The sequence below is a fragment of the Cervus canadensis genome, chromosome 2 (assembly GCF_019320065.1).
Source record: "Cervus canadensis isolate Bull #8, Minnesota chromosome 2, ASM1932006v1, whole genome shotgun sequence".
NCBI lineage: Eukaryota > Metazoa > Chordata > Mammalia > Artiodactyla > Cervidae > Cervus > Cervus canadensis.
Window position 1 is genome coordinate 55,282,660 of NC_057387.1, and position 18,558 is coordinate 55,301,217.

Consider the following 18,558-nt stretch of genomic DNA (forward strand, 5'->3'; position numbering starts at 1 on the left):
GATTATGGAGTCTGGCAAGTCCCAAGATCTACAAGGTAAGTACTCAAGCTAAGACCCAGGAGAGCAAATGTTTCAGTTTGACTCTGAAGGAATGTCCCTGTTCAAAGGTGGTCAGGCCAGAGGAATTCTGTCTTACCCAGGGGGTGGTCAGCCACTTGGCTCTAATCAGGCCTTCAACTGATTGGCTGAGGCCCACCCATATTAGGGAAAGTAGTCTGCTTTACTGCCTCTTCTGATTTAAATGTTAATCTCATTCCAAAATATCCTTACAGAAACATCCAGAATAATGTTTTACCAAATATCTGGGTACCCCATGACCCAGTCAAGTTGATACATAAAATTAACTATCATAACCAGAAACACACAGATGGGAACCAGTCTGAAAACTGTCCTTGGAACCCCTTCCCCCACCACAGATGCACTCCCATTTATACCAGAGAGCAATGGCATTTAAAGCTGTGCTGTCCTATGAAAAGACTCTCTCACAGAAACAGGGAACAAGGGGATCCTCTTAGAAAGTGAAACTGAGGCAGCCCCAGACCACCACTTCACTGCAAGATAGGGAGTCTTTGCCACTTTTGCCCAAAAAGACTGTGATATGTGTGAGGCCTGGTAGCCACTGGATGTCCTTTGCAATTTGGAATGTTTCTGTTTTCTCTGTCCTAATATACATAGGGTGTGGCTTAACTTCTTATTTACCCACAGATCACTGAACAAAGAAGAATCACTTGACAAGATTTGCACACTGACATGAAATATTGAACTTGGATCTAGCTTTAGTAATGAAGAAGTTTCACATGATGTCCCTTTAGAGAAGTAACGTGCCCTGTGTGTGTGGAAGCCATGGGTTGCTGTCAGGCAGCCGAAGGCTGGACCAGGCAACATTGCCGAGTCCTGTCTGGTTCTCCACATTTCCTCTGAGAGCCACTTCCCCATATCCTCAGCTGTAGGGCTGGGTTGGGATTGATGCCCGCCTTCCTATTCCATCGCAGCCACAGTCATTGGTTCAGGAATGGGCATGGAAATCCATACCAGAATGAGCCTCCAATTTTTGCTAGGACTGCTAGAACTCCATCTCTCTTCCTCACTAGCCTAACTCATGGGGATGTCACTATTTTTGCTGCCACAAGGGGACCCAGCATGAGAAGCTAGAAGCAGAGCTAAGAGATGGATCCTGGTTATAACATTTTGCTTTCATTTTGGAGTCATTCTGGAGGGCTTCCCCCTCATTTGCAACAACAAAATTTCGTAAGTGACATAGAGAATGTGAGAAAACTCAAACAAGCACCTCCTTTTAGTGGTCTGGTCTTTTCCAAGGAGCTTCCTTTCCCCTGTGTGTCGTGACCTTTAAGGTCTCTGCAAAACCACAGAACTGTAGGATCTTAGAACCAAAAGGATCGTAGAAATCAACTAGTCCAGGACCTCCAAAGATGCTTCAGGGGTTTAAAAAAATAAGCACGGTGATTTTTATGTGATTCATGAAAAATTTTTTTTATTTTAAAAAATATAATTATGAATCCTAGTAAAATATAACTAGCATTTTCACATTAAACTTGTGACTTAACATGTTTTATATAATCCTTTTACTGAAGGGAAAATTGAAGCTTTGAGAGATTACTGGATGTTTTAGGGATTGCCCAGATGGTGAATGAAGGGTGAGGTATATTAAATGGGGAATCTTATAACTGGAAGGGTGCCTAGAGGTTATGAAATTACCCTTGCCCACCTCCAATTTCAGAATTTCCTCCAAAGCATCTCTCATAAGTGGTCATCCAGCCTCTTTTTGCATATCCCGAGGATGGAAAGCTTATTACCATTTGAGGCAGCACATTCTGTTTTGGAAGTTTTGATAGAGAAATTCTCCCATATACTGAACCAAAATCGGCCCCTTGAAATTTCTTTCCATTTGGTTCCAGTTTTTCCCTCTGAAGTTGCTCCCTGGCTTCAAATGTTTCAAGACACTTAATCCTGCCCTCTTCCAGTTTTCCCTCAATACACACATCAGATCTCTTCATGAAATGTGGTTTTCTCACATTTTTTTTTTAAATTTAATACCCAAATGTCTTTGTTACTATTAAAGCTGTGTGGCTAGAACATGACTTAATATATATACAGTGTAGACTAAACTAGAGCTGTCCCCTGCTTTGTCCCAGACTCTCTGTTTCTATTCAGGCAGCCTAAGGTCACCTTATCCACGGCTGACCATGAAGTAACGACGTCCATCTTTGTTCGCCATCATTCTGCAGTCAATTAGCTGACTAACTGAACCTCAGTTCATGACTTGTCATTTATTCTCACTCAGTTTCATTCTATCATTTCAGCCTGTTGAGATTTTTTTCCTTTTGGTCTTGATTTCTATCAGCCAATAAATCTAGGAATAACAGAGTATGAGGGTGTCCCTTGAAACTTAAAAGTAATTCAGAGTACCTCAAAATATAGTAAATGTAGAAAATAATAAACATACAGAAACTAGTATCCAAGGGACTGATGTAGACTGAAAATATTAATGGAGTTAGCATATATCAGTGAGAGATTAGGAGATACTTAGGGAGTTACTCAACTTTTTTAACATGATGTCCTAACCTTGCCTATCTAATGTTTCTGCTGGTCAACACCAGAGGCAGACCACTGAGTTATATTAGTTAAAGGTTTAGCTCAGCATGGGATTTCTTACCAGTTTTTCCCTGTTGCAGAAATAAATCTATCTTTGGCCCCTGGAGCCAGTCCAGGATACTGATTGAAGGAACCCACTAGTGAATTAAATAGAACTGAGTTCAAATACTAACTCTGATTTTCTAGTCCTATATCTTCTCACAAACTGCATAGCTTCTCTGAGCCTCAGTTAACCCAGGAAACAACATGGTGCCTTCTCAGGCCAAGAATTACATAGGGTAATATATATATAGCATCTGGCACATGGTAAACACTTAATATCAGTGGCAATGATTGTTTCTAATTCTTTTAATACACACACAAAATAATTAGAGGAGTTGAAAAATGAAAGTTGGCCCATGGAGACTGGAGCTGTCCATCATGACCTTGTGTACCTGGGTGAATCAACTTCTGTTTTGAAGTACTGTCATCAGGACTCTGACAATTTGGTGAAGAAAACTCCTAACCACCCAAAGGCTTTGCGTGTTGGGAGGAGCCATATGAGAGGTTCAGAAGCAGCTTTGATGAAGGAGCCAGCAGAAAGCAGCTGGAAATGTTTCCTCCACCACCGGGCAAATGCAGCACTGTCTGGAAGGACACAGAGATACCCAGCCACTAGAAGGCCACTCACTCCAAGTGTCACCTGCAGAGACTTAGGGGTGAAGTCTGAGGGCTTAGGAATGAAGAGCAAGAAGAGGAGCAGAAGGTAGGCTGTTTCTCTCCCAGTATATTTTTTCCAACCTTGGATTTGCTAGTCCACCTGAATGCAATTCTGAATGTAAGGCAGTTGTGGGTACACGTGTCTGGGCAGGCACAAGCTTCTAAGGATCATGCTTTCAAACGCTGACTGGGCTTGCCAAAGTTGGGCGAGTGTGGCCTCATCTGCTCTGAGGATTATTGTCAGGCAGGAGGGGTTTACATTTTTAAATCCCAGATTTTTAACACATAGGAAAACACCTGGCTTCCTATGCTGTGAAATGAATGGCTTCAGTTGGCTTCTTTTTTTTTTTTTTTTTTAAGAGTGATTAGATTTAGTGCCTTTTTTCTCTTCATCAACAAATGAGCAATGGATGTCCGGATAGATATCCATCTATGGGCCCCACTGTTAGGACTCCAAAGGCTCCCAGACTTGCCACCTTCTCTGGACCCCATGACTTATAGCACCTTTCTTCCTCCCTCCATCCCTTTAGCATTCAGTGCTGCCCCACTGAGACAGAAGTACCAGCAGACCTTTTACTTGGAAGTTCCTAGGCTATTTAATTAGTCATTCATCCTACATATTCAAAGGGCATGTGTATGTGTGTCTGCGTTTTGCCCTTGGCCACACTGAGTGTTGTGCTTTGCGTGGGGGTTTTCTGTTTTGTTTTTTCCCATTTACACAAGGTCACACTCAGAGTTCTTCCTCCCTGAGAAGAGGTTACACATTCATCACTTAATCTGCCTCCCATTTCCTTCAGTTGGGATCATTCAGCCCTTCCTGAGGTGTTACCATTTTTCCATTTCTTCTTTGCTCCCTCCTTTCTTTTAATAACTCTGGGAGACAGGGAGGTACCTTGTAAAGTTAATTTCCTCAGAAGCTTTCAAAGTAAAGGCATCTCTCAGCCCAGACACCACCACCCCTCTCCACCCCTCAGCAAGAACACACACCCTTCTGCGGGGCCTTAGTCACCCTGGGCTGTGCCCGCCGCCCAGGCCCCTCCATGGCCAGCTCTGTCTCAGGGGCACAGTGAACTGCTCTGTCTACTGACTCTTTGGCCTGGGTGTGGGGAGCCCAGTTAGGAAGAGCCTCCCCCTTTATTTTCCCTGCACCTTCCTCCCGTTTTTCACTTCCCAGCTGTGCTCCCCCTTCCCCTTCACTGCTTTCAGCTTCTCTCTGGTACTTTCAGGTCTTGGGGGCTGGCTCTCTGCCTGTCCCGGGGATGGCATTTCCTCTTCAAAGGCCTGTGGCCGCAGCCACCCAGCTCTAAGGAGCACACGAGGCTTTGGAATCGCTGTGGCTTTTGCTGCCTGCCTACTTGGAAGGCAGGGGCAGTTTTTTAAAACACCCCTTTGGTTTCTTGGGGTGAAGCTTTTCTCAATCCTGTTTTATTTATGTGAACACGATCTGTGGCTTTTGAATGTTTGCTTTTGAATGTTTGTGTTAATGGACTAAGCTGAAAGCGCTTCCTCTTACCGGAGAGAGGGCCCCGCACAGCTGGGGGCCAGGCTGCTCAGCTCAGGCGAAAACTGTCCCAAGAGGAACAAGTCGTCAGCCAAGGCAGTCTGGAGACTCTGAGAGAAATTCATTGAGACCTGCATGGGCAGCAGCGGTCAGAGCTGGGATCCTAGACTGGGCCACAGAGCTCAAGAAAAAATCCTTTGATTAATAGGGAAGACTGGACTGAAGGCAACTAGATTTTTGCAAATACATTTTTTAAATTGTGCATGTATTTACCAAAACTGTGGTTTTCAAAAGCTTGGGTGTCTGATCTTTCCAGCCGTATCCCCAGCCTTCTGAGTTACTCCTGGCAGTATTAAGAAATCCAGCGCTTAGCTGATTCCTAAACCATCTGTCTGTAGGTGAGCTGTCATCTGAAACTGTAGCAGAGTTTCAGCCTATTGACATGCTTCCTGTGTGTTTCCCTTCCCTTCTTCTCTCTCCCTGATACCTAAGGGCACTGCAGATGGAAACAGAAATAAAGACCCAAAGGATCCACTGAATATATGATATTTCCATATTTAATGATTGGACATCCTAGTGCTGGTGTGAGGAAAGGAGTCAGGAGAGGGGCAAGTGGCACCAGAGAGGATAGTGTGGGGGGAGGAAGGTCCTCAGATTTGCCATGAAAACTGAGGAATAGAGTAGAAAGGGCTCAGGGCTGGAATATCCCCAAGGGGTAGACCCACCATGCCACCAACAACAACCCATAGCCTGTGCATCCCTGTGTCCAGTGGCCCCAGAAACCTGTAAGCCCTTGAACCAAAGGTGGGAGACTTACCTGGACAGTCTGTGTGAGGATGTGGGCATGATGAGCAGCATGTCTCCCTCCAAACAAGATGGAACTGAACAGATTTAGTTGAGAATCCTTCTATGATCTGGGCCAAATGATGGGTCCACCAGCAGTGTTGCTTGAGTTAGTGACCTCCTTACATACAGGGGCCAGCTGATGCTGGAGACTGAAAAAAGCTGCAGCAGAAAAGAACTGATGTGGGGCTCCACGGGAAATAGACAGTTCTTGAGGCAAACTATTCCAGGGTTCCTTTATTTAAGATATGAGTTCAATGTTGGGGGACCCATCTATTCAATCTACACCCTCTCCTTGGACATCATCTTCCAACTCCTTGGTTTAGTGACCACTGAATCTCTCTTCTGACCTTCAGACCTGACCTAACTGCTTACTTGACATGACAATCACACATGCACTCAGTGTAACACATGGCTAGTTCATTCTTTTCTCCACTTCCCCTAACCAGCTCCCCTGGGTCATCACTATTCATTCAGTTGCTCACACCAGAAATATCAGAACTATCTTTTTCTCTTTCCTTTTCCCTAATACTCCAACCAGCTACATGATCCTATTCATTCAGCTTTCTAGATATCTCTTTATTCTGTCCACATCTCATTCTCTCTTTGGCCACCAAACTAGTCCAAGTTAACATCTTTTCTCATCCAGCTATTACATTGGTCCTCGGACTGGTCTCTTGGCTTCTGTTCTTATTGCCTCATAGTCCATTCTCTATGGACTTAAAGTACAAATTAAAATAATGTATCTAAAATACAATCTGATTGTATTTCTTGCCTGTCCAAAACCTTTAAGTATTTTATATTGCTTTTCAGTTAAAATCCAAAGTCCAAATACCAGCCTTGCTTCCTCCTTCCAGCATCATCTGTTACTAGGACAGAGACCTTGTCTTTCCATTTCATTGCTGTTCCTTCAGCACCTAGAACAATGTATAGCACAACATTGCTTTCTATAAGTAGTAGTTGGATGAATGAATGAATAAATAAATGAATACACAGAATTTCTATGTATTCAAGGATAACCAAAGTAACATGCAGAGTGAGAGAAAGCCAATATTATAACCTCTCAGGAAAAATTTTCTTATTCTAAGACTTCAGTGTATTTTTTGCTTTTGGCTGCACTAGGTCATCTGGTGCACAGGTTTTCTCTAGTTGCGATGCTTGGGCTTCTCTGTTGTGGAGCACAGGCTCTGGAGCACTTCAGTAGTTACTGCACCTGGGCTCTCTAGTTGTTTTGAGCAGGCTTAGTAGCTCCACAGCATGTGGGATCTTGGTTCCCCATCCAGGGATCGAACTCTCATTCCCTGCATTGGAAGGCAGATTCTTAACCACTGGACCACAAGGGAAGTCTTGACTTCAGTGTTTTGATCCCAGGGCTGGAATAGTAGAAAGTACTTGAGAAAGCATAGCACAAAATGCAAGTTGAATAAGATGGTCTCTGTTATTCTGCCCCATGGGGTCCCCATTCTGGATATAAACCCCTTGCTATGCTATCTGAAAGATTATCTATGAAGACTGTGGGAACTGAAAAGTTTACAAGGGGAAGAGAAGAAATGGCAGTTGGAAAGATTAGTGTAGTGGATGGTTTTGTTTGTTCTGTTTTGGTTTTGGCTGACTAGCATCCACTTCACTCCCTAACAATACCCCAGTTTTCTTTTGAAGAAGGGTCTCTTCCTGTTGGATTCAGTCTACTGGGATTATAATTAAGAGCCTGCCTTCCCTTGAGGCCCAAGTTAAGCCAATAGATGCTTTCTCCCTAGAAGCAGACTCTTGAGCACAGAGATCAAGACATTGAAAACATCTGCTGTGTGGAGGAGACCTTCCAGCCATACCATGCCTGCTATGAGACCACCAAGGTGGTTCCTGGAGGCCAGTCATCCTGTTAATTAGCCCAATTGTGGGCTCTCAACTGTTATAGAATAAACTTATTATCCATAATTTGGTCAGAGTAGTTTCTGTTGTTTGTAACTGCTAGCATGATAATGTTGGCACAAGGGAAAATTATCAAAATATAGTTCTGACATCTTCTAATGTTCTGGGCCAAAGCCATTATGTAAACACATGCCAAGAATAAACATCATATGCAATTTGACCTTGGGAGTGAAATTATGACTGACTTTCCTAACACGGAAATGTGTAACATTCAAATGTGGATCTTCTTAAGCTGTGCTTAGTAGCTCAGTCATGTCCGACTCTTTGTGACCCTATGGACTGTAGCCTGCCAGACTCCTCCGTCCATGGAGATTCTCCAGGCAAGAATACTGGAGTGGGTTGCCATTCCCTTCTCCAGGAGATCTTCCAACCCAGGGATTGAACTCAGGTCTCCTGCATTGCAGGTTGATTCTTTACCATCTGAGCCACCAGGGAAGCCCTCTTAGAGATCAGTAGCTTAAAATATCACACTTTGGGTTTGTCATCTGTCTCTAAAAGAAATACATTAAAACTACTCCTTCAACTTTGTCTTTCATTGTACCCATAGTAAAAGAGTAAAAGTGATCAAGTTTACTACTGGTCTGGTAAATACAAATTAAAATAAGTACCATGCTCTTGCCAATCATTTCTGCCAAAATTTAAAAAAAAACGAAAAAGGAAAAAAAGCAGGCAATATCCATTGTTGATGAGAATGTGAACAAAGGGCATTCTTTCGTAGTTAGTAGAAGTATAAAGTGGTCAGTCTTTCTGGAAGGCAGTTAGGCAGTGCCTATCAAAATTCAATACAGGCATACCCTTTGACCCAGCAGTTCTACTCTTAGAAATAAAAAGAGTAATACAGGCATAAGAATGCTCAATGCAGCATTAATCTGTCCTATCAAAATATTAGAAACAACCTAAATGTTCCTTAATAAGTTGAATATATTTTGGTATAGTTTCATGAGTCATTCAGTAGCCATTATAAAGAATGTGGTTGCTATGTATGTAACAGTAGTTCACAATATTTTACTGACTGCAAAAAGCAAGTTACAGAATAATGTGAAGAGAAAAATTCTTTAAAGAAAAAAAAGCTATACACAGACTTTATGAGCACATGTATGTGTATGTAAAGACGTCTGAATGCGTACAGAAAAGATCCAGATGTGTTCGCACTACAGTTAGTGGTGGCTACATTTGACAAATGGGTAGGAGCATTGGAATGGGAGAAGAGAGGAAAAGAAAGGAAGTTTGATTTTACATTTTATATAGTTTGGTATATCTGAATTTTTATTGTCCTTCTCTTACTCTTGGGATTTAAAAAATTACTTTTTAATGTTCTAAAAACAAAACAAAAAAAAGGAGTAAAACTGCTAACATGTAAATAAAATAATCAGACAGCAGGCAAAGTAACCTTTCCAGAGGTCAAGGGTGGGTTCTGACCCACTGGTCTGGACAACAGTCTGGTCTGTCCCAGGAGGTGGAAGCTGAGGGACTAAGCGTACCCAGGATACAACCAAGTTTCTATAAGAAAACCACCAAGGCAGGCCAGAAGAGCTCCTCCTGGAAGCCTTTCCCAGGCTGGGTGGAAATCAACCCTTAAAGGAGCTGGAATTGCACAGCTGATTGTTTTCATTGGCTCTGCCCATCTTACCTTGAATACCTCCTCTTTTGTTCATGAACATTTAGTATGCCATCATGTTATAGCTGCAACAAGATTCCTGTCTGTCTAATGAACTTAATGATACTGACGTAGGTGTCTAACAGACAGCAATTAGAACCTGCTCTGTTCATTGAGCTATCCTAACACCACCAGGTACCTGTTTTTCATGCTGCCTTGTTTGGGCAGAAAGTTTATTTATTTTTTTTTCTTGTATTCTACTTCATTCCAAAACACATGGTATGTGAACCACACTGTTTAAAAAAAAAAAAAAAAAAAAACATAAAATGGGGAATGAAAGAAAAATAAGAATTAAAAACAAAGTTAATCCAATAATAAGGTGGACTTAAAGCTACATTTACCTAAACCTTTCTGTACTTATAAGTTAAGGGTGGGCCTTGGTTTGACTCTGAGTTTCCTAGTTGGCAGAGCAACATGGTAAGGTATAGGATCAAAGTAACAGTTTGGTTTTCCTAAGAAATGAAAGGAAAAAGATGTCTCAGCAAGCTTGAATGTATGCATAGCTGAGAAGAAAAGAATCCTGCCACAGTCTCATGGATTTTAGAGCTGAATCCTGAGTGATGGCAGTCAACTTACAGTTGTTTTCCAAGGTGACAGTAGTTTCCTTCTTTTGTATGAAATAACTTAACTTGAGTCACTTGGTCCCCTTGCATTGTGGTCCCTCCTCTCCAGAGAGGAGTCCTTGTCCTTTCTCTCAAAGCCATAAGCTTGGGGAAGAAAGCTATTTTGTTCAAGTTATTCTTGATTACTTTGGAACTTCCTAAAGCTCCTGTCATGTGGTTCCAAGTTTAACCATAGTCACTTCAGACATGAGTTTGTTTCCACAGTGATGTATGTCAGCAACCACAGAGTGAGCTTCTTGTATTTTTATATCAATATGATACCCTTTGTTTATTTGTTCCTCAGAGGTTTCACTTTCGCTTATGTAATGGGCTAAGGCATTCTTCAGTCATTAACTCATGCTGGGATCTCCTTTGCCTTTGTATCTCTGATGCGTCATATTCCTGACACTTGACTCCCTTGGATCTCTGAGAGACAATGCTCTGAGTTAGTGGGAGGGAGGGGGTGGGCACCAAATGATATGATGACTTCTCCACCCTTCCCCACACAAGAACCGCCTGAGTTTGTCACTGAGTCGTGAACTCAGACTTTGACATCCCTCAAAAAGCACATTGCCTTAAAACTACAGCAGCTACCAAAATCATCAGGGTTACATGGGCCTGGAAGCCTGGAAGCTCCCATGCTGAGTTAAGCAATGGGCCCAAAAGAGTCTCCTAAACTCCAGAGCTCCATTGACCCTGCTTCCACAGAGTCTGTAGCTTAAAGTGGTCAGTCCCCCATGCATACCCCGATCCATACCTACACTATAGGAGGATCTTGAAGGAAACATAAGCTGCAAAATAGGAACACTCCTTGGCTTGGGGCTCATTTTCCTGAGCTCCTCCATATTTTCATATACAGCTATCTGCTCAGACGTCTGACAGGAATCTCAAGCTTAACATGCACAAAAAAGAACTCCTGTTTCATGTCCCCACCCCACTCCCACTCACATACTACTCTTCTACTCTTCTCCATCTGGAAAATGGCACAGCTGTTCACCCAGCCACTCAATCCAAAAACTTAAGAATCATGCTTCATCCCGCCTCCCCTTTCCTTCACCTTTTATATCTACTCCAAATACCCTGTTTCTACTTCCAAAATATATCTGAGTCCCTCCACTTTTCTCCATACTCATGGCCATGATCCTAGTCCAAGTTGCTGTCATCTCTTGCCTGAATGACTGAAATCACTAACTAGGATCCCTGATCTATTCTTGCTACCACTACAATCTATTACCACACAGTATGCAGGGTGACAGAATACATTGTTCCTGTGCTTAAATCCCTCCAGTGACTTCGTGCTGCTCTCAAGGGGGAAGATGCTGTTGCTCCTGCCCATCTCTCCCATCACATCTCATACCACTTTTTGTGTCAGCTCTAGACATATTGACTTCTTTCTCTTCCTCAAAAATGCCAACTTATTTCTCACTCAGGGCCTTTGCACTCACTGTATCATTCACTTGTAATGTCTTCACTTGACTTCTTAACATTGAACTCTCACTTCGTCAATGAAGTTATTCCCAGTCTCTCTCTTAAGTGACCGTTTCACTTTCTTCATAGCATTTCTTACAGTGTTAAAGTATCTTGAATATTAATTTGTTAACTTGTTTATTATTTGTTTTCTTCAAGCAGAACATAAGTTTAGTGAAGACAAGGGTTTTGTCTGGTTTGTTCATAACTGTATCTTTAGTGAATATTTTTAAAATAAATAGGTGTATGAAGTAATGGACAAGCAAATTCCACAGCACGCGTGTCAATTCAATGCAACATTTACTGGACATCTATGTGTCAGGCCCTTGCCAAAGTGCTTTAGATTAAAAAATTAAACAAGTCCTATTTCCTGCCCTTAACTCTGGAAGTCCTTCATTGGAAGAACTGATGTTGAAGCTGAAACTCCAATACTTTGGCCACCTGATGCAAAGAACTGACTCATTTGAAAAGACCCTGATGCTGAGAAAGATTGAAGGCAGGAGGAGAAGGGGACAACAGAGGATGAGATGGTTGGATGGCATCACTGACTCAATGGACATGAGTTTGAGTAAACTCCAGGAGTTGGTGATGGACAGGGAGGCCTGGCATGCTGCAGTCCATGGGGTCGCAAAGAGTTGGACACGACTGAGTGACTGAACTGAACTGAACTGTACCCTGGAAACTTTAGCCATTTTATCTAAATGCTGCCTTTCTCATATTCTTTTTCTTCCTGACTCCTTTAACGTCTTATGTTTCACATTTCTTTGTCTCTCTAACTCTCCCTTTTTTTCCTGTATCCTGAGCAATTTCTTCAGATCTGTCTTCCAGTTCCCTAACTCTCCTTTTATCTGTATCTATTCTACTTTTATGTATTCACCATATTTCTAACTTTAATAATTATGTATTTTTTGTTTCCAGAAGTAGTATTTGGTTCTTTCTCAATTCTTCCTGATCTTTTAGATTTTATTTATTCTTTTTCATGTTTTTGTTTCCCCCTTTTATTTATTTAAACATTTTAAGAAATTTATATTTCATATATGACAACTGTTATAATGTCTAGTTCTATGGTTTCCACTAGTTTTCACTCATGGTAGCTTGTTTCCTAGTGGGATTTGTAATTTTAGATTGTAATCTCATGTTCAGTGGGGCTTTATCTGTTAGACTCCAGTGAGACCTCGGTGACTATCTCTCCAGTGAAGAGGCCAGGTGCTCTGGGAAGTTACCAATCTGGGACCAACTTAAACTAATTTGCAGCTATAGTTCCCAGACCATGTAGGTAATACAAATTTAAACTCTAAATCTGTGATGGGGAAGTCTGTGATTTTAACATTTTATGAGCCCAGGCCAAGACAGACATTTCTTTTGTTTTTCTTCATGCAGATAGGGTTTTTTCTCCCCCCTTAGTCTACCCTCATGAGTCTCACTTTTATGCAGACATCTCACTCCAGCTTAACATCTTTTGAGGACACTATGCCTTGTCTTCTGTCCTCCATAAAGCCCCTGAAACCAAACCCCAAAGTCATGAGATAGTCAGATTTCCCAAAGCAGCAGAGTTTCAGTAGCAGTTTACCTCTCTGAATTTCAGTCCCTCTTTGTGTGGGTGTGTGTGTCCATAAGGATTTCCCTAATTTACACAAGAGTTTGGCCATGCATTCAAAGTATATTTGTTGTATTTTATTTAGAACATCTGGGTGTTTTGTCTGCCTTATAGCAAGAAACACAATACTACCTTCCTTCAATGAGCATAGGAGAGAGATCTAGGAGACAGAAACATCCATTCATCCAACCATTGACATTTATTGAATGTGTTTTCTATGCCAGACACTAATAACCACGTACACATAAGAATGTGCTAAGGCATGCCCACAGTGATGTGAGGATACAGAAGCAAAAGAGATCAATTCTGATGGGGGATCTGGGAAGGCTTTGCAGATAAAAAGGGATTAGAGCTGGATAATAACAACAATTCCTAATTTTTATCTAGTGCTTATTCTGTACTAGACACTGTGGCAAGTACTTCCCATGTATCTTATCCTTACAACAAAGCATAAAATTTTGGCACCATTCTTGTCATCCCAATTTTATAACCGAAGTACAGAGAATCTGAGTAATTTGCTCAGTCATACCAAAAGTAGTTAACATTGCCTGGATATGAATTCAAGAAGTTTGAGTCCTGTTACAAGGCTTTTAGCTATTATGCTACATTGTGCCTGAACAGACAGGGATTGGGGGAGGGTATTCCATTCATACATTAAGAAGAATCACTCCAACCTCCTAGATTGTTATGACAATTATCTGAGATACTGTAAGGACAAGCAGGTAGCACTCTGCATACCACATAATAAATACTCAATAAATGCCTACTTTCTTCCCTCTTTAACCCTGTACCATCAACTTGTCCCCAAATTCCTTTAGGGATGGGGCCATCCTGTATATGAAGACATGTCCTGCCCCCAGAGAACCTAGTATTAATGATTGATCCCTTGATGGATTCATGTATTGAATCAATATTTTAGATAGTAGCTTTGGTGCTTAGGTTTGTATTGGGTTTAGTTCTCAAAGCACTTTTATGTCTGTCAGCTCAACTTATCGGCACATCAATTCTTAGAGATAGGACAGACATCTAGCTTTAGTGACAAATGTGAATCCTACTGAGATGGGAATAGCTCAGTTTTGAGAAAAGGGTAAGTTCTAAGTATGTGCAACTGGATGAGAATGAATTAAGAGGAGAAGATTGTGAGTGTGGTGTCTTGGAAGGAGAAGATGGCAGAAGGCCAGGTTTCTATTCCCAAATGATATCTTTAGTTTCAACTCTGTCATCAGCCATCTGTGAGAACTTAGATAAGGTGTCCCATCTCTCAGGGTTGGCTGCCTCCTCCTCCAGCCATCACTCAGCACCTGAATACGGGTTTCCCTATCACACTCGTAGTTGGTGTCCCTCATGAGACTGCAGGCTCCATGAGAGCAAAGACTCCTGACTCACTTGTAACTCCAGCATCTAACACATGTCTGACACACAGAAGGGGATCAAATAGCTAGTAAATGAATGGTGAACAAGTGATCTGGATAAAAAGGAAAAAAGAAAAGAGGAGCAACAAGGCCACTGTCAGATTCAGACCTAAGGTACCAAAGAGGAAGCAAGCAGAAAACAATGAGAAAGCTGAGCCAGAGAGACCATCCTGCCCATTTAATAAGCTGGGCACAGTCATGTCTGATTATGAAGCACGTTAAGAGTCAAGGGGCTCAACATTCGAATCATAGGAGTCCCAGAAGAAGAAGACAAAAAGAAAGGCCATGAGAAGATACTCGAGGAGATAATAGCTGAAAACTTCCCTAAAATGGGGAAGGAAATAGCCACCCAAGTCCAAGAAACCCAGAGAGTCCCAAACAGGATAAACCCAAGGCGAAACACCCCAAGACACATATTAATCAAATTAACAAAGATCAAACACAAAGAACAAATATTAAAAGCAGCAAGGGAGAAACAACAAATAACACACAAAGGGATTCCCATAAGGATAACAGCTGATCTATCAATAGAAACCCTTCAGGCCAGAAGGGAATGGCAGGACATACTTAAAGTAATGAAAGAGAATAACCTACAACCTAGATTACTGTACCCAGCAAGGATCTCATTCAGATATGAAGGAGAATTCAAAAGCTTTACAGACAAGCAAAAGCTGAGAGAATTCAGCACCACCAAATCAGCTCTTCAACAAATGCTAAAGGATCTTCTCTAGACAGGAAATGCAGAAAGGTTGTATAAACGTGAACCCAAAACAACAAAGAAAATGGCAACGGGACCACACCTATCAATAATTACCTTAAATGTAAATGGGTTGAATGCCCCAACCAAAAGACAAAGACTGGCTGAATGGATAAAAACAAGACCCCTATATATGCTGTCTACAAGAGACCCACCTCAAAACAAGGACACATACAGACTAAAAGTGAAGGGCTGGAAAAAAATATTTCGCGCAAATGGAGACCGAAAGAAAGCAGGAGTCGCAAAACTCATATCAGATAAAATAGACTTTCAAATAAAGGATGTGAAAAGAGACAAAGAAGGACACTACATAATGATCAAAGATCAATCCAAGAAGAAGATATAACAATTATAAATATATATGCACCCAACATAGCACCACAATATGTAAGGCAAATGCTAATGAGTATGAAAGAGGAAATTAATAGTAACACAATAATAGTGGGGACTTTATACCCCACTCACAACCATGGATAGATCAACTAAACAGAAATTAACAAGGAAACACAAACTTAAATGACACAATGGACCAGCTAGACCTAATTGGTATCTATAGGACATTTCACCCCAAAACAATCAACTTCACCTTTTTCTCAAGTGCACACGGAACCTTCTCCAGAATAGATCACATCCTGGGCCATAAATCTAGTCTTGGTAAATTCAAAAAATTGAAATCATTCCAGTCATCTTTTCTGACCACAGTGCAGTAAGATTAGATCTCAATTACAGGAAAAAAATTGTTAAAAATTCAAATATATGGAGGCTAAATAACATGCTTCTGAATAACCAACAAATCATAGAAGAAATCAAAAAAGAAATCAAAATATGTATAGAAATGAATGAAAATGAAAACACAACAACCCAAAACCTATGGGACACTGTAAAAGCAGTGCTAAGGGGAAGATTCATAGCATTACAGGCTTACCTCAAGAAACAAGAAAAAAGTCAAATAAATAACCTAACTCTACACCTAAAGCAACTAGAGAAGGAAGAAATGAAGAACCCCAGGGTTAGTAGAAGGAAAGAAATCCCTTGCATTCCTATACACTAACAATGAGAAAACAGAAAGAGAAATTAAGGAAACAATACCATTCACCACTGCAACAAAAAGAATAAAATACTTAGGAGTATATCTACCTAAAGAAACAAAAGACCTATACATAGAAAACTATAAAACACTGATGAAAGAAATCAAAGAGGACACAAACAGATGGAGAAATATACTGTGTTCATGGATTGGAAGAATCAATATTGTCAAAATGGCTATACTACCCAAAGCAATCTATAGATTCAATGCAATCCCTATCAAGCTACCAACGGTATTTTTCACAGAACTAGAACAAATAATTTCACAATTCGTATGGGAATTCAAAAAACCTCGAATAGCCAAAGTAATCTTGAGAAAGAAGAATGGAACTGGAGTAATCAACCTGCCTGACTTCAGACTCTACTACAAAGCCACAGTCATCAAGACAGTATGGTACTGGCACAAAGACAGCAATATAGATCAATGGAACAGAATAGAAAGCCCAGAGATAAATCCATGAACCTATGGACACCTTATCTTCGACAAAGGAGGCAAGGATATACAATGGAAAAAAGACAACCTCTTTAACAAGTGGTGCTGAGAAAACTGGTCAACCACTTGTAAAAGAATGAAACTAGAACACCTTCTAACACCATACACAAAAGTCCAGCACAGGGATGGAACCAAAGTCCGAGATCGAAGTCCAGCCTCTGTACTGACCTGAACATCTACATGAATTTCCGTGTGCACTTCTGGAGGTAGCTGGTCCTTCCTCCTCGTCCTGTTAATTTCCTTTTCTTCTCCCTTGCCCAGGTCTTCAGCAGACCTGCCACAAACCAAGAAGCCACCGGCTGCCAGGAAACAGTCCTTTCTCTTGTCTGGATCATAGCAATACAAGATTAGATTTGGCACAAAGAACAGGATGACTAGATCAGCAAATTAACCCAAAACTTACAAAGACAAGATGTGCTTAGCCACCATTACAAAGGGATGTCATGGTTTCTTTCCGCTTGGTTAGATGGCTTACATTAAAACCCAACAGATGTTGGGTGCAGGTAGTGTCTTTGGGGCCAACAGGACGGGGATCTAATTACACAACCCAGGAGGGAATCAGCTAGCAGCTGCAGCTCATCTCAGGTCTGAAGTGTCTCCTCACCCAACTGTGAAAATGACCTAATTGTGTACAGACAATAGCAATTGTACAGGAAAAATAATACAGCAATGCAAATATTCAAACCAAATTGGAAAAAGCAAAGCAAGAAGGAGCCAGAAAACATTAGATCATTGAAACTGCAACCTGGCCAAGACAGCATCTGGGTGTGCATCCTCTGTCCAGCTTTTGTTCACATACCATCCCTAATGCTTCTTTGCATTTATAGAATCATGACTCGGTATTTGCACAAAACCTTTTGTGTGGCTGCATTCTAAAGAACAAGCTTTTCTCACAGTGTCCCTCCAGCAGGGGCAGAGAATTCCCCCAGTGGAATGCTTTAATAGGCTTCCAGGTCAAAATGAGCCTTTCTCAGTCTGAAGAGATGGGCGGAGGAGTGATGCACCTTTGGCCAGCGTATATGTTTTAATTGTGTGGCCAGGGCAGGCGGTGCTCACTTTCCTTCCTCACTGGGTCATTTCCACTTTAGTTCTGAAAACAAAAAACAATTGATTAAATAAAGAACTGAACTTTGGATCCCCTCTTTGGATCTGGACAAGAAGCGGGGGTGTTCCCACTCTTCTCCTCCCCCACCATATCCTAAAGCTGGTTCAAGACCACCCAAGAGTCTATGTCTCTCCTGGCACAGTGTTATGAGTGTCTTTTTGGAGTGGCCCCCTACCCTCTTCTCAGATGGCATAGGAGACACGACTGAGCACACACTTACCCCCTTCTGGGGCTTCACTAGTGGCTTCCCTAGGTCACTCTCTCCTGCCTGACAAAGCAGGAAACATTGGTTCCATCCCTGCGCTGGGAAAATCCCCTGGAGAAGGAAATGGCAACCCATTCCAGTATTTTTGCCTGGGAAATCCCATGTACAGAGTAGCCTGGTGGGCTATATATGTCTGACTCTCAAAGGAGTCAGACACCACTGCGCCACTAACCAACCAACCAACACCCTCCTCTATGGGGAAATCACTGCTGGACAGGCTCTGAAGTCTGAAGCTCTGGACAGAACCCGCTCTGTCACTGCAGGACCTGGGGGCAGAACAGACTACCTCTGAAAGCTCTGGATCTCTCATGAGTTAAATGAGAATAAACAGTATTATCTGCCTCCCCTGCTTTGTCAGGCTGAAATGCTATAAAGGGCTTCTCAGAGTGCCTGGCACCTAGCAAGTATTTCAGAAATGGGAGGTTTTCTTGTTATCATCACTCGGATGTTCTTCAACCTACCCACCCCCACCCCCTCCCACCCCCTCAGCAGTCAACTGGATACCTCAGCACAAGCTCAGTGAGGAAGCAGC

General features: G+C 41.8%; 1 protein-coding gene across 2 annotated transcripts in view; it reads left to right on the forward strand.

Moving 5' to 3' along the window:
- The window catches only part of ZNHIT6 (zinc finger HIT-type containing 6), a 95,813-nt gene that overhangs the window by 68,167 nt on the left and 9,088 nt on the right, over nt 1–18,558 (forward strand). The gene's annotated exons all lie outside the window — the stretch shown is intronic.